Raw genomic sequence first — 18,228 nt, forward strand, 5'->3', positions numbered from 1 at the left:
TTATATTCAGCCTTGGTGTTGCAGGCAGAGCGGTTGGTGTTTCCTCGACCGTACTTCGCACACATTAATCTAACGGATTACAATCGGAGCGATTAGGAAACCAAATAATGGCGCTGGTGATTTCATAGAAATTCTCCGACAACTACTACAAAAATATATATATTGAGTGCATGTGCATATACATATATATATATATATTCTTATTTGAAAACTCCACTAGAATGGACGAAAGCGCTAATATATGATATATGATGTATAAAAACATATAATATACAAATAAATATCTGTAAATATAAAACATCCGAATTTCTGAGTACCGTCATTTCTTCTATCAAAAAATACCTATACATCATCTCCAAACCTTCTAATATATATATATATATATATATATATATAATGCACTCAATATTCAAATGTATTGAGTCCTTTCTTAAATTGCGGATACCATTATCATATAATAAGGTATACTTTATATGTATGTATATGTGTGTGTGTGTGACTGCGTGTAAGCGTATTATATTTCTAATAGACTCGAGCTGTCATCTGCAGCGAATATATGCGTCAATAACCATGAACACACATCTGTAGTCCGATACACATCTATATGTGTAACATATACATGTTTGGGCAACATATACTTGGATTACTGTGTTGATATTAGTGTATGTTTCTGTAAAACATTTGACATATCTGACAGTTAACTGGAAGTCTTCCATTTTGTTTAATGATATCGTTAATGCTTGCGACATATCTATGGCACACACGCATAAACAGCGACACTAGTATATATCTGTATGTACGCATCTATGTATCTATGTATGTATATATTTATGTATGTATGTATATATATGAGTTTCATGAGCAAACAGTATTGGCTAGGTGACCCAGTAGTGATGTATACCGAAAGATCTGACATTAAATGGTTACTTAGGCAAACAGAAGGATAGCTATTTAGAGAGAGAAAGAGAGAGAGAGAGGTTATATGTATAGAAATATATTCACATATTCATAAACATGAAGATACGCCGGTTGACAGAACGATTTATGGATGTGTGTATATGTGTGCTGCTAGAAGGAAAGATGGACACGCATAAATCACACGCAAATACACCCAACCATATAGATTCACAGACACACACACACACACACACACACACACACACACACACATTAATATAGATATATATGTATTTTCGGCCATATCACGTTGAAAACATCAGTTCTCGTCCGATCGCTGAAGTTAAGCAACGTCGAGCCTGGTTAGTACTCAGACTGGTGACCGCTTGAGAAACCTTGCTGCTATAAACGTCTTTAAAAATAGGCGCAGGAGTGGCTGTGTGGTAAGAAGCTTGCTTCCCAACCACATGGTTCTAGGTTCAGTCCCACTGCGTGGCACCTTGAGCAAGTGTCATCTACAATGGCCTCGAACATTTCCTTAGGACATTTCCTGGGATTAGAGGAGTTGCTGGTTTGAGCTTCGTTGTCCTTGCACAAACGGTCTGGGAGGAGTTAACAAGCATAAAGATCGGACAGATATATATATAAATGTATATATATATAGGCGCAGGAGTGGCTGTGTGGTAAGTAGCTTGCTAACCAACCACATGGTTTCGGGTTCAGTCCCACTGTGTGGATTTGGTAGACGGAAACTGAAAGAAGCCTGTCGTATATATGTGTAATGTGTGTGTGTTTGTCCCACTAGCATTGCTTATCAACCGATGCTAGTGTGTTTACGTCTCCGTCACTTAGCGGTTCGGCAAAAGAGACCGATAGAATAAGTACTGGGCTTACAAAGAATAAGTCCCGGGGTCGATTTGCTCGACTAAAGGCGATGCTCCAGCATGGCCGCAGTCAAATGACTGAAACAAGTAAAAGAAAGAGTAAAATATATATATATATATTTATATATATGTTGCTGACACATCCAAATTCAATAATATAGTTTGTTGGTGTCAAAATTGTGATGATATTTGGTCGATAACTGATGAGGGATGGACATGTCCGAGTTCATTGTACGTTTTGTCCTATTTATTCCACATACCCGAGCGAGCACACGTGCGCGCTTTTTTTACGGAACTTACATACAATTTCTAGCCCAGTGGCTTCATGCTACTGAGTTGCCCATTAATTTTCATCCGGAAAGACAAAAGTTGACGAGAATGTCAAAATTCTTGTCAATTATAATGGCGGAATGTCGAAATTTTGTTTTGCTATTGTTGGTAGTCAACCAATAGGAATCCTCGGGTGCTGGAAATTCCATCAGAAAATTCTATTAGAAAATTCCTTCTAGTCTGCACGGACCTCCATCTTTTTGTTCGTTATTAAAAAGGGTGTTTGTGCATCTGTATCTGTCTGTGTTCGATCCTGCAGCATCGGTCAGGAATGTAAGACAACCTTAGTGCTTAATCCTTCAATAGCTGCTTTATCTTATTCGGCTACAGATTTATTATAACTAATCTTAAAATACGTGTATCCGTGGTACTGTGACACATGCCTCAGTCACAGGAGGTACCTGATTCAATTACACGAAATATTTGTTTATTGTTGTTGTTATTACCGTTGTCGTTAGTGTTGTTGTTGTCGTTGCTGATGCTGTTACTATTTATATTGTTGTTTTGATTCAGAATGTTGTTATTTTCGAAAGAAAAATGTTCCCAAACAACCAAATATATAAATTGACACGTCTCGGTGGAAGTTTGATGTTTATCTTATCTTTTCACCATGTAAAATAGATGATAGACTTATAATAATAATAATAATAATAATAATAATAATAATAATGATATTAACAAGAGCACTCAGAGAGCGCAAACCTCCGTCAAGGCCACAACAACATCCTCTCAATGATTAGCCAGAGATTTTTAAAATGAGAAAATCTGAGATAAACTCGACTGCTCTCACAAACGAGAATACTAAAAATGAACCCAACCGCTCTCAAAAATTAAGTAAAGATAACCGGAGAAATAATCCAGAATCTTTGTCCGGTACCTGATCGATCCCAGTGGTAGTCATGGAATGTGAAGATGGCTGTAGATAATTTAGAAACAGTAATAAATAGTTTATCCTTATGTAATACAAGCCAAAGTTAAGAAATTCATTATTCAAAATAGTTACAGCCTAAAGGGAGATAATCGAGAAAGACATGAAAGTTAACGTAAGATCGTAATAATAATGATAATGATAATAGTTTCACGTTTTTGCACAAAGGGAGGTGCTAAAGCGAACACATGACCCTCTAAGGCTCAACTGGTAATTACTTTATCGACTCCGAATGGATTAAAGGCAAAGTCAACCTCGGCGTGCTTATCATTCTGCCAGCCCGCCACCTTTTTAATAATAATAATAATAATAATAATAATAATAATAATAATAATGTGCCTGGTGTACCTTATCAGACGGGTAGTCATGATGGGTATATTGGGCTTCGTATATTTTACCCCCAGTGTCACTTTGATGGCAGCACTGCTCTCTCACTCAATAATAATAATAATAATAATAATAATAATAATAAAGAAGAAGAAGAAGAAGAAGAAGAAGAAGAAGAAGAAGAAGAGAAGAGGAGAAGAAGAGAAGAAGAAGAAGAAGAAGAAGAAGAAGAAGAGAAGAAGAAGAAGAAGAAGAAGAAGAAGAAGAAGAAGAAGAAGAAGAAGAAGAAGAAGAAGAAGAATGTATTAGATACAGCAATATGAAAGGAGACCGTTCAAATTTAGTTCATCCAGCCAAGAGTGCAATGAGAGTGAATAACAACTGAAAAGATCGCCGGTGTTATGGTTTTATGTCTAAGTAAATTAAACAAATACGATCTCAGATATATCACATACATAAAATATTGAATATCTACCTCCAGTAAATTATCGTGGAAAACATGTAAGGTCGTATCTATCGTCATACCACAAATAGTTTACCCACAACCCCTAACTTTCTTGGAGTTATATATATATATATATATATAGGTAGGTAAATGTGTGCAAATGCTCACATGTATATAGACCTGTATACACACATATGATATATATATATGTAAAAGAAATACAAACTGGGACAAGAAAGCAAAACATTTAGAAGACGATACAAAAAACACGGACGGAACATTCGAAGCCTTCAATCTTCAGTCAAGAAATGGATCATCCTCGCAATTTCGGCTGAATAATCTTGAGATTGCTCCGATCTGGCAAGTCCCAAAGGAAAATCTAAGCCAAGCGCATTAGATTCCTTGGAAGAAAACATCGAATGTATACAAAACAAGGACGGAAAACCGGACGATGTTACACGAACAAGAATACAAAAATACGTAAAAACAATAATGATAATAATAATAACAAAAACAGGACGTCACAGATATATATATACACATATACAATATATATATATACACATATACAATATATATATATATGAACCGAGCAATACAAAATAAGGGGTTTATGTAGGAAATGCACATGTACAGGCTTACACACACATACACACACACACACATTCATGGAAACACACTTAGGGCGCACATACACGTACACACAATCACCCTGTACAGGGCATGAATGATAACGTATCATAGAATAATAACAGGGGCCGTGTCAATAGATAATTGTATGGAATGATGGAAAAGGGAAGAGAGAAAGGCTTGGTCGTGCTAAAATGTAGTCGTCGATTTCTCTGAATGGAGTCTACGAGAGTTACGCACCGAAACCATCTAAATGCAAATAGATATGCACATGTTGAAGTACGCTCAACAATGCACAACCCAAAAGCTGCATTGTTGCAACGATAGAGAAGCAACTTGGTGCACACAGGGAAAACGGAAAGGAAATGTTGATGCAAAGATTCTCAATAAATATCAACATATAACACGATATGTATATGTATACATGCACATGTCTATCTATCTATCTATCTATCTATCTATCTATCTATCTATCTATCTATCTATCTATCTAAATATGTATGTATGTATGTATGTATGTATGTATGTATGTATTATGTATGTATCTATATATCTATCTATATCTATCTATCTATTTGCTGCTAATGGTGTATAAAACGGGTTCGTGTTCCAGAATTGGTAGAAGAGTGATATCGACCTGTATTTTTTTACTTGTTTCAGTCATTTTACTGCGGCCATACTGCAGTACCTCCTTTAGTTGAATTCGACCCCAGGACTTGTTCTTTGTAAACCTAGTACTTATTCTATCGGTCTCTTTTGCCGAACCACTAGGTTATGGGGACGTAAATATACCAACATCGATTGTCAAGCGAATGTGAAGGGGACAAATACAGACATGCAAATACATACACACACACACATACACACATATATATATAAACATATATGTGTGTGTATATATATATATATATATATATATATATATATATATAAGGGGCTTCTTTCAGTTTCCGACTACCAAATCTACTAGCCCAAGGCTATAGTAGAAAACGCTTGCTCAAGATGCACCGCAGTGGGACTGAACCATGAACCATGTGTTTGGGAAGCAAACTTCTTACCACACTGCCACGCCTGCGCCTATAAACACACATACGCATGTACACACATATGTGTATGTGGAAGATTGTTGGGTTACACTAATACAGTGGTCCTGAGCCATTTTTTTGCCTGTAGATCACTTGTTCTTGAACCTCGGTAGCCATTTTATGTATATAAAAAGAAAATCCTACCGTATTTTTATAATTAAATATTATTCAGGAATTATATAAAAAGAAGTTAAACAATTTATTGTAGATAAATTTTATCAACAAAATCTTATATAGATCCCTCTTACGCCACCCGCAAGGGCCATAAGGATCCCTGTTCAGAACTAGTTCTCTACAGTTATCACCCTTGATATTGTTACTGCGAAGAGACAGAGAAAGGAGAGGAGAAGGGAGAGAGGGAGAAGGAGAGGGAAAGAGGGGGAGGGAGAGAGAGAAATACAGATGGCCAGAGAGGCGGCTAATTAGATACATACATACATGCATAAATACAAACACATATACGTGTGTTTATATGCATGCATGTTTGTGAGCAATTAATTGTGTGTGCGCGTGCATGAGTGCGAGTGTGACAATGTGTATGTTTATGTTATTAGGTGTGAATGTGTGTGTAAGCGTGTACATACGTGTGTAAGTCTGTACATGTGTGTATGTGTGTGTACATGCGCTTACATGTGTATGTGCGTGTGTATTTGTATACATGTGTGTATGTGCAAACATGTGTGTGTTTGCATGCGTGTGTATGCGTGTATGTGTGCATATGTGTGTGTGTGTGGATGTGTATACATGCGTGTGTACATGTGCGTACATTTGTGTGAATGTGTACATGTGTACACGTGTATACGTACATGTGTGAATGAACGTGTGTGTATGTGTGTGGGGGGTGGATGTGTGTGTGTGTGGGGGGGTGGATGTGTGTGTGTGTGGGGGGGTGGATGTGTGTGTGTGTGTATGCGCATTTCATAAGAGTGGCTTGACTGAATGGCGAAACAAATCCAAAACGTCAGCCAGTATGGGCTGGAATAGCAAGAAGGGTGTTTGTGTAAGCTGACAGCCCTTCATCAGGCAGATAATATCGATGACAGGACACCCCATGATACGCTGCACTGTCCTGCATAAAGATTGGGGGGAGTGACTGTGGTAGAAGGAACAGCAGGGACAAAGTAACGAAAGAAAGGGACAAGGGAGAACGGTGTCACTTTGGGTTCGGAGGGGGGGGTCACAGAGAATCAGAATGGTAGGAAGAAACGGTCACGTCTGTACACGTATGCAGGTATTACGATTATACATGTATGCATACATACGCACATACATTATATATATGTATATATATATATAATATATATATATATATATGTGGTGTGTGTGTGTGTGTATGTATATATATATAATATATATATATATATATAAAATAAAATAAGAGAGTGGTCACTATATTGCTCACTCTAGCACCAGTTAATCCAAAAGGTTTCAACCACATATATATATATATATATATGCACGTATATATGTATATATAAGTATATATGTTTAAATATATATACACACATATATGTATATATGAGCACATACATATATATGTGTGTGTGTGTGTGTGTGTAAATATATATACATACATACATGTATATATGAGCACATATGTATATATATATATATATATACAATTGTATATACATGCATATATGAAAACATGCTCGTGTGTGTGTGCGTGTGAGTGCGTGCGTGTGTGATTATGTTTGTGTGTGTGTGTGTATGTATGTGTGTGTATGGAAAGAAGGAGTGTTTTACAGCAAGAAAGAAAGGAGAGTTAGATAGTTAGATAGGTAGGTAGGTGGGTGGGTGGGTAGGTAAGCTATCCGATAGATAGATAGACAGAAGTGTTAGCACGCTGCAAGGTTATAAATGTATGATTAGTTGCTTAAAAGCTATATGTGTGTATGTGATATCTATTATTCCGTCATAGTAGTAGTAGTAGTAGTAGTAGTAGTAGTAGTAGTAGTAGTAGTAGTAGTAGTAGTATAACTGGTTTTAATTGTCGTAGCCCCAGTGATAATTGGTAAATCTATATAGTATAGGCTATAATAGTCTGGTAAATGTGGTTGTAATATTAGTGTTTACTGCATGTAGTGCATGTATGACAGAAATGTTCGTGGCGTTATAGAAAAGCGACCAAAATTGTAAAGAAGATAGTAACAGTATGACATTCATTGTAGTTTCATAGTGGTGATGGTATGGAGCTAAGTTCAGTGGTTGCAATGGTATTGTTGTTTAATCCCCGACCGAAATTTATCCACTTGCTCTATGAACAAAAACACTCCAACAGTAACCATCAAATGTTTTGCATTCATTGATTTACATTATCTAATGTGTCTCTTTCCTATCTTTCTTCTGTACTTAGAATATGATTTTAAAGCGATTTCGCTATAGTTTCTGGTTCATCAAGAGGCCCTATAAAAGATCTTTGACGCTGTAATCCTTTCAGAAGGCTGCAGGTCTGTTGCCTCTCGACTTCAGCAATAAGTGTTGAGATCGATTTGTTCAACCAAAAGTTCTTCCCAGGCGGTGCCCCAGCGTGGCCGCAGTCTAATTACTAAAACAAGTAAAAGATAAAAGAAATAGAGAAGTGTTATTTTCTCCTTTTTTAACTAGAAAAGAATTTGATCGCAATACCATAAAGATCAGTTACTACGTTCTCCTGCTCAAACCTTGTGGGTTGGCAGTATCATTAGAGCGTCGGCAAAATGTCTTGCGGCTCTTTCTTTTCTGAATTTAAATCCCGCAAAGGTCGACTTTGTCTTTCATTTCTCCAGGGTCGATAAAATTACCAGCCAGTCACGTACTGTGGGGTCATTAATTCCCCCAACAATCACTGCCTTTATGACTAAATTACAGCGATAGTAAGAAAATAGCGGGCCGTGGTTCATTTCTCATCAAGGTGATTGCCTGGCACTTTGTTTTCTTTTTGCTCGTGATATTTAGAAATATACACCATTTATACATACATCGTTTATATATACTCCGTATCATCTTACTTTGCATTCAAAGTTAATTCCAGTTGTATCTCAATAGCCATAACAAATTTTATGTACTACAAATGTATAGCTTTACAGTAAATATTTTTTGCACACGTTTTTTTTTTCTTTTTTTTTTTTTGAACGCACTGCTTACCCCGATGAAAAATAAAATAGAGTGTGGAGCAGAAAACTACTCATTTTTTTTATCAAATGAATTCCTTTGAAAAAATGTATGTAATTGCAATTTTTATAGTAAATCTGCAGATGTTTTTTTTCCAACATCCGACACTTTAGCACGTAAGTATATATACACACACACACTCACGCACACACACACACACACACGAAAGCACACACGCAAGCACACGCACACAAAATCAAATGAATACAGGAGTATATACAAGCGCACAGAAACCTACTCATTTTACTATGTCTGCATAGATATACAACGTATGTATGTGTGTGTTAGGTATGCGAGAGTACATATATATATATATATATGTGTGTGTACTCTCGCATACCTATATATATATATATACACACACACAAACACACATATATATATGTGTGTAAGTAGATATATATGCACACACGTACACACATACACACACACATTCATACAATTCAACAGAATAAAACATGTAAATAAGACAAAGCAAACAGTCGCAGTTAGACAAACATTTTACAAGTATCTTTCATGCTTCTATTCACGCGCATATATATATATATATATATATGTGTGTGTGTGTGTGTGTGTGTGTGTGTGTGTGTGTGTGTGTATACGTGTGTGTGTTTGCGTGCGTGTATGTGTATATAAACACACACACATATACATATGCATCTATGTATATACTAGCATACCCGTGTCGTCAAACTACAGCTATAGTTTTACTAATATTAGAATTGATACCTCAATTCAAAACGATGGGAGATTAATTTCTTCACTAAATTTTCCCCAAATACTTTGCACTATTTATGTAAAAGAAATAAATCACAATAATTTGTAAATTTAAGGGTTTCTTTTTTTTTACGTCAATGTACCTTTTCGCAATAATATTTTTATGAAAATATGTATGTGTGTGTCTTTTCTAGTTTTACGTGGTCGCATCTTCTGTTTGAAGTGAAGCAGGAGTGCCGTTACCATTTTACAGTAAGCAAGGCGCATGAAATCGATGACCATTTTGCCATTGGAATTTGTATTTTGATCGCTATATTAAACGTAATTCGTCAATATCACGACATCCTGAAGATGAAAGTATAACAGTCTACAGTCGTTACTGACGGTTTTCGGAGCAGTTTACTGCACCAAACAACTGCGAGTAAGCCATATATAGATATATGTTGCAGTATAAAATTATGTACCTAACTCATAGCATGTAAAATATTGAACTATTGAACTAGACTGATCTACAATTAAATGTGCTCCAGCCAAACTCATTACGTTATTACATGGTTATATAACTACAATATACTATCACAAGGAGTTATAGCAACTGTTACTTCTAGCAGTTCGAACGGCTGCCAAGTGTCTCTATTGCTGATTCTCTTCCTGAAAGGTAACAGTAGAGTTTGTTGCTGTTACCGCTAGAGCTGCTGAAGATTTGTTATTGTTGCTGTTGTTGTTGTTGCTCACACAAATGTATTCCACGTGCAATTAATTGATTAAAATCTCATTAATTCTGATCTTTGACAAATTGAACAATCGCTCTGCGTGTTTTGCAGTTTCGTGGACGTCCATATATATATATGTATGTGTGCGTGTATTTACGTATAAAATCATAGTTTTATGTAAGTGAATGTTATATTCTCTCCATGTGTGCGTGTATAAGACGCCACTGTGAAAACTCGTCGAAGGAAATATACCCGCTATTGTGAGGCAGACCCAACATGTCACCCTGTTTAACACCGACCCTTGACCTCTGAGAGACTTTTGTAGGATCCATTCAGATCACTTCCTCTTGCTAAACTTCCTGCTAGTGTTGGATACTCTACACAAGTTCATGGGCGCTGACCTACCTCCTCTCATTAAATCACTAAGAAAAAAAAGTCTGCATATGCTTTGTATGTCTTGTGTGTGTGTGTGTGTGTGTGTGTGTGTGTGTGTGTGTGTGTGTGTGTGTGTGTGTGTGTGTGTGTGTGTGTGTGTGTGTGTGTGTGTGTGTGATTGTATGTGTGTGAGTGTGTGTACGCATCTGTGTTTGAGTACGGGTTACTGCATATAGCTTTGTAGCTCATATATTCTGGTAGTTTTGTATATGGTGCTGTCAATAAGTCCGTAAATATCTGTATACACACACACACACACACACACACACACACACATGTATGCTAAAGTGAAAGCGCTTTGGGTATGTGAGAAACTTGATTCCCTGCGTGCGTAATTTGACATGTATGGGAGGTTGACAGATATTTTGGGTTGACAGTTTGGTTTTTGGTCATTTTGTGTGTCTGTATGCGTGTGTTTGTATGTGAATGCGCAAATGAGTGTATTTTGTGTGTGTGTACATGTCTGTATATGTGAGAGTTGAAGCCACGTGGCTTTGTGGTTAGGTTATTTGGCTCATGATCGTAAGGTCATAAGTTCGATGCCGGCGAGGCGTTGTGTCGTTGAGCAAGACACTTTATGTCCCGTTGTTCCGGTCCACTCAGTTGGTAACGAGGAATAGTACCTGTATTTCAAAGGGCCAGCTTTGTCACATTCTGTGTCACACTGAATCTCCCTGAGAACTACTTTAAGGGTACACATGTCTGTGGAGTGCTCAGCCACTTGCACGTTAATTTCACGATGAAGCTGTTTTGTTGATCGGATCATCTGGAACCCCCTTCGTCGTAACCGACGGATTGCCAGTTTTTGTATGTGAGAGAGGCAGATGAACAGACAGATATGTATGCATCAGTGTCGTATGTATGGATAAATATTTTTGTAAAATGCGCAAGTGAGAAAGTGTTATTATTCATAATGTTGCTGTTTAGCCTCTGGTTAGCACTGATCCAAAAGATTTCCAACTACGACCATCCTGCCTTTTCCCATTATATTCAGGTCTTTATTATTCCATCGTGTTATACTATATAAGATTTGACAGCTTTACACACGTAAACACGAGCGCGTACACACACAAACACACCACACACATACACTCGCACACAAACACACCACACACATACACTCACAAACAAATACACTCACACACAAACACACTACACACATACACTCACACACACATACATCACACACATACACACCACACACATACACGCACACACAAATTCACTCACACACAAATACACTCACACACAAATACATCACACACATACCCTCACACACATTAACAATATTGCATTTTATTGAAAGCGACTTCGAAGTTTCGACGTATGTGGCTTACTGACACTGCCAAATATTGGGACTCACAACAGGTGTTGATACCTGTGGTTTACAACCAGGTGCGATCTACAAATCCCGGAAAAACCATGCTTCCAGTTTTTGTACATATTGTGTACCCTAATAAGGATATCACTGTGGTCCCTCAACGGGGTAGAAATAGACGAGATGGTCTCGATTAATCAACAATGATATGAAGCTTGTAAACATATATTCGTATAGAACCAATGTTGGTGTCTCTTTGCATCCACGAATCTTGCCAGAAATCATAGCAAAATTTCTTCAGATTACATCCTTTATGTTTAGAAATGAATGACCACAAATTGGGTATTGTAGTTTACAGATATACTTTTAACTACGGGGTGATCACGACTGGAACGCTTTTAATCATAGGTTAAGCAGGGTTACGTTACGTTTGTGGCTAAATAACAACAACAGAAATAATGTTGGTTTCAAATTTTGTGGGGCAGAAAAAAATCGCCAAACTGTAGAACAATGAGGAAAAGAAAGAAATGAAAAAGGAAGGAAGAAAAAAAAGAAAGAAAGTAAAAGAGGACAAGAAAAAAGAAGAAAAGAAAGAAGAAAAAGAAAAAAGAAAGAGAGAAAGAAGGAAAGGAGAAACAAGCAGAGGAGTAATAATAGAACATCACCGTTATTTCAGACCTAAAGGTCTACTCTGATTTATGGCTGTGTACTCTGTCACACACACACACACACACACACACACACATACACACAGAGGCACACACACACACAGAGGCACACACACACACACAGGCACACACAGAGAGGCACACATACAGAGGCACACACACACACATACACACACACACACACACATACATACACACAGAGGTACACACACACGCACACATGCAGAAGCACGCATACACATTCACACACACATACACACACACACATACATACATACAGAAGCATACATACACATACACATGCACATATAAATACACATTCCACAAACTCGTAAACACACACATACATATATATATACATACATATATAAACGCATACATACATAACTACATACGTACGTACATGCATACATGTACACACATGTACACATATACATACATTACACGCATACATCAAACATATACACAAACACATTTACCTGCACACGCAGGTAAATGTGAGAGAAAGGAGGAGGAGAAGAGTGAGAGAGAGAGAGAGACATGTATAAGTGTATGCTTCTTTGCGTATATGAGTATTCATGTGTTTGTGAGTATATGTCTGTATCTGTATATGTGTATGCGTCCATACAAACGCATATCTGTGTGCGTGCAAAATTTCACAAAAAATGAAAGGGTCTAAACCTCAATGAAATCCTGTCGTTGCATGTGGAAATAAGCATTCACTCAGAATATTGTACCCTTATACACACACTTACACACACACACACACACACATACACATATATATACATTTGCACGTGGTCTGTCATACAACTGCCGCCTTGTGCTTATATATATAGATATAGAAGCTCAATGTATACATGTGCACGCATCTACACACATATATACATGTAGATGGTTTGGATATATATTATATTATATATATGTATATATATATATATATATATATATATATATATATATATATATATATATATATATGTATACACACACACACATATATATATGTATATATATGTATATATATATATATATAATACATATACTATATATATATTACATAATATATATATAATCTATACATACATAATATATATATATGTATATATATATATATGTAATATATATACATGTATATATATATACTATAATATATAATAGTATATATATATATATATATGTAATAATATACATGTATATAAGTATATATATTTATATATATATATATATATATATATATATGCAATATAAATTTGTGTATATATACATACACACGCGCGCTCACATATATATATATATACACACACACATATGTCGATTCAGTTATGCACACATACATATACACACACACACACACACACACACACACACACACACTTCATACACATTTATACACTCGCAGAAAGAGGGAGACGGAGGAGAGAGTGAAAGAGAAAGAGAAAGAAACGAAACGTGAGAAGTGAGAGAAGAATGATAAGAACGAAAGAGAAAGTAATTGATTTAAAAATAAAAGGAAAATTCCGCCCCACCAAAGAAAAAACAAACAAACAAACAAAAAAAGAACGCCCAAATAAACCAAATCCGAAGTGTCACAGGTCCCTTCCTTAAAGTTAAAGTTCATTTACCACCCTGGCTCCTTCAGTGTACCTTTACGTGTACTATATACACCTGATCCTTAATTCTTCTAGACGTGTGACGTTCATTTATTTTAAGGTCAACCACGACAGATTTCGAACAGGTTTTAGTTACTCTTTTACACCATTGACGTGTGAGGGAGTTCAATACTGCATTACGCCTGGTAGTAGTAGTAGTAGTAGTAGTTGTTGTTGTTGTTGTTGTTGTTGATGATGATGATTATGTGGTGCTGCTGTTGGTGGTGGTGTTTTTGTTCTTTTGAATAACCGTGGTCCCATTTGGAGAAATCATTATTGTTCATTATGGCTGCTGTAGAATCTTGAAGATCCAGTAAATGGTTACACCAATTATGGGAGTGACTTGCCCTAAGCCTCGATATAACTGAATGACTAACTGTTGTTTTGTTTAGCCCCAGGTCATCCATGATCAAATAGGCCCATGTTCCAAAGCATTCGAGTCATAATACATATCACGCCTTTTATATTTTTCTTTTCGAGCTTAATTTAAACGGCTCATATTATATAATGTGTCCTTTTCAAAAGGCTGTCGTATTTTTAAAGGAAACCTAGCTGCTAATTTTAGGGGATCGACTGACCACATAAAAGCTTTCAAACTCATTCATTGATCTTAATGGACCGGTGGATGGGGTTGGAATATGTGCTTGATCCACTAGAAGTTTGAACTCAAGATATTGAGATATCAAACTAGAATCATCGCCATTCAGCACTCTCCCTATGTCATTCAGTCTCGACTAAACTGCATCTCTCATTTCCCTTGTCTAACAGAACAACGCAACACATTAACAACCAGCACATTAACAACAACAATGATGTACCAGTCAGGTACTGGGGTTGGTGTATTCGACTTACCCCAACCCCTCAAAATTGCTGCTCTTGTGTCAAATTTGAAAAGAATTATTAATATTATTATTATTGATTGAGAGCAGGGCATGACATCAAAGTGACACTGGGGTAAAATATACGAAGCCCAGTATACTCATCATGACTACCCGTCTCATGGGGGAGTAAGCATCCTTTCGGGGTCGATAAATTAAGTACCAGTAAAACACTGGGATCGATGTAATTGATTATCCCCCTCTCCCAAATTTCAGACCTTATGCCTATAGTAGAAAATATTACTATCATCGTCATCATCATCATCATCATCATCATCATCATCATCGTCATCATCATCATCATTATTATTAATTATTATTATTATTATTATTAATTATTAAGGCGTGTTGATATACTTCGCTCCTATTCGAAAAATGAAGGGCGGTGTTTTGTTTAAGTAAGGTGCAATTCTCTTACAGCAAAAATTTCAACATATCGTCGATTTCAAGCGTTTAAAATCATGAGGATACCAAAACAGACGCCCACGAAACTGTATGAAATGGAGGAAGGGAAAATGATTTTTCTGACTACGGCACTGAATAACGGCAATTACTCTAACCTCAAACATCACCACATTGACTACTATCGGTAGCAGTGACATAAAAAAAAAACAGACGAATTTGAGAACAACGACAGCAACTCTAACAACAACCATAATTACAATTATAACAAACTGTAACAATTATAACAAAAACAAGCAACAATAGTAACAATAATACACCAGCCATAGTAGAAGCAGCGGGAAGAATGACATCTCAACAATAAGTAACAACCACAATATCAGTAACGGTGAAAGAAATAACATTAGTAAAGCGCAAACCGTAAGCAACAACAACGAAGTGCTTCCTTCGCGGGAGTAGTCTCCATAAAGGAATTTTATAGTATAGGCCTAAAACAGTGCTTTTCAAACTTTTTACTGGAGCGGAACCCCAAGGAAACATTCCACTGGCTCGAGGAACCCCTGTGCAATAATTTAATAGTCTTATGCACACATATCTGCACAGGAGAATTAAAAATTACTGCCGATTTTAGCAGTTTTGTAACTTCTTGTGGAACCCCTGGACTGTACTGGCGGAACCCTGGATGAAAACCAATGGCCTATAAGATAAAAGAACCAGCATCCCGCACAATGACCTCTGGTTACTAGCTGTACATGTGATTTTTTTTCAGTTTTTTTTTCTTTTACCTCCCTTCCTCATCATTAAATAATATATGGTCGGATTACTCTGACTCGGATAGTGTACCATCTGCAGCTTTTTCCTGGTGGTTAGTACGTATGTTCACCGTTTGTTAGATTCACTTTCCACAGCTCATCCCAGATCTGCAGTCCTGGGTCAAGCGTCGACCGAGCCAGGTGTCTCACACCTAGACAATCGTTGGGCGCTCACAGCCCTCGGCCAAACGAGCAGTGCAGGTGATGGAAACTTCTCCATGGCGTTCTATAAATTAATAGCAGTCAAGAGCGACGAAGACTTCCGGAAACTGGGCGTCGACGAGGATCAACTAGTTGGTCTGTTCCAGAGGACTTTCGATACAGGACCCGTGGAGGATTTCCAGAAACTCCTGCCCTGGTAGTGCTACCTGGTGGGTGGCATAATCGATTCAGGATAAACTCTACTGGCGAGGTAGAACCGTTACCCAGCCCTATCTGAGACATGTGCAGTGCGACGAAATTATTCTGGATACCCTCCTACAGTGTCAGAAGTTACTGAATTATGGAGTTATGTCGCGTCACTACGATCGGGTTTGGCGACCGGCAGATGTCGTTGTAAAGATCACCACGCTTCCTTTCTGAGGTTAGGAAAGGTGGAAAGATCTCTGCTATGGCAAAAGAATTATGCAGTAGAGGATACTGAAAGAACTGTAAACAGGTACTTTCCTCTTCAACCAAGCCCTCATCGACTTTTTAAAGTTTCATTTGGAAAGGGAGGTAGAGTTGAGAGGGAGATGCTCCCCTGTCTTTGGTAAATTTGTTGAAAGGTGGTAAATGAGGTGGTGAATGGAATGAGTAGCCTATTCTAAGCTGGCAACTATAGGATGGAGAGAACTGATGGAAAAGGAGCACCTCCAGGCAGTGCTTTTGGTGGTTACTGTGATGATATAATAATAATAATAATACTAATAATAGTAATAATAATAATATAATAATAATAATAATAATAATAATAATAATAATGATAATAATAACAATAGTAATAATAATGATAATAATAATCCTTTCTATTATAGGCACAAGGCATGAAATTTGGCGGCTCAGTCGATTACATCGGCTCCAGTATTTCACTGGTACTCAATATTTATCGACCCCGAAAGGATGAAAGGCAAAATCGACCTCGGTGAAAATATAATAACAACAACAACAACAACAACAACAACAATAATAATAATTTTGACACAAGGCTAGCCTTTCATCTTTTCGAGGTCGATAAAATATGTACCAGTTGAATACTGGGGTTGGTGTAAAATTGCAGGCTTTGTACCTCTAATAGAAAGGATATTTATAAGGCAGTGACTTGGCAGAATCGTTAGTGAGCCGGACAAAGTGCTTAACGGCATTTCGTCCGTCTTTACATTCTGAGTTCAAATTCCGCCGAGATCGACTTTGCCTCTCATCCTTTCGGAGTTGATAGATTAAGTACCAGTTGCCTACTGTGGTCAGTGTAGTCGACTATCTCCCTCCCTCAAATTTCAGACCTTGTGCCTAGATTAGAAAGGATTATTCTTATCCTTAATCCGAAAGTCTTATTACTGTTCTTCTTATTCTCGTATTCCATTTTGTCTTCCCGACCAAATTCTTTCTTTTATGGAGAAGCATTTGCCAAGAAGAGGAAGCAGAGCAATGAATTTACATGTGACTTCTTCGATTGCACCTTTTAATTCCATTCTTGAAGTTTTGGCGATATGTAAGATCTCTGGTAGAGCTAGAGCGGTTAAAAGCCATTAAAAATGAAAGAGAAAAACAGAAGAAGAGAAAGAAAGGAAGAAAGAAAAAAGGCAAGAAAGAAAGCGGATAATAAAAGGTAAACGACCTAAATCGGAATAATAGTGAGACAATAAACGTTTTAACGAGAAAGCATAAAATTTTCAGTTAAATAAATGAAGAAAAATAGTAACGCGTTCGAAATAAATAAATAAATAAAAAGAATGGAGAGAAACAAGGAGAGGAA

At 36.9% G+C, this 18,228-nt stretch overlaps 1 pseudogene; it reads left to right on the forward strand.

The window, feature by feature from the left end:
- Positions 1-1,189: 1,189 nt before the first annotated feature.
- LOC115222405 lies at positions 1,190-1,308 on the forward strand (annotated as a pseudogene).
- Positions 1,309-18,228: the final 16,920 nt, after the last annotated feature.

The sequence above is a fragment of the Octopus sinensis genome, linkage group LG19, assembly GCF_006345805.1.
Source record: "Octopus sinensis linkage group LG19, ASM634580v1, whole genome shotgun sequence".
In the NCBI taxonomy this organism is placed as follows: Eukaryota; Metazoa; Mollusca; class Cephalopoda; order Octopoda; family Octopodidae; genus Octopus; species Octopus sinensis.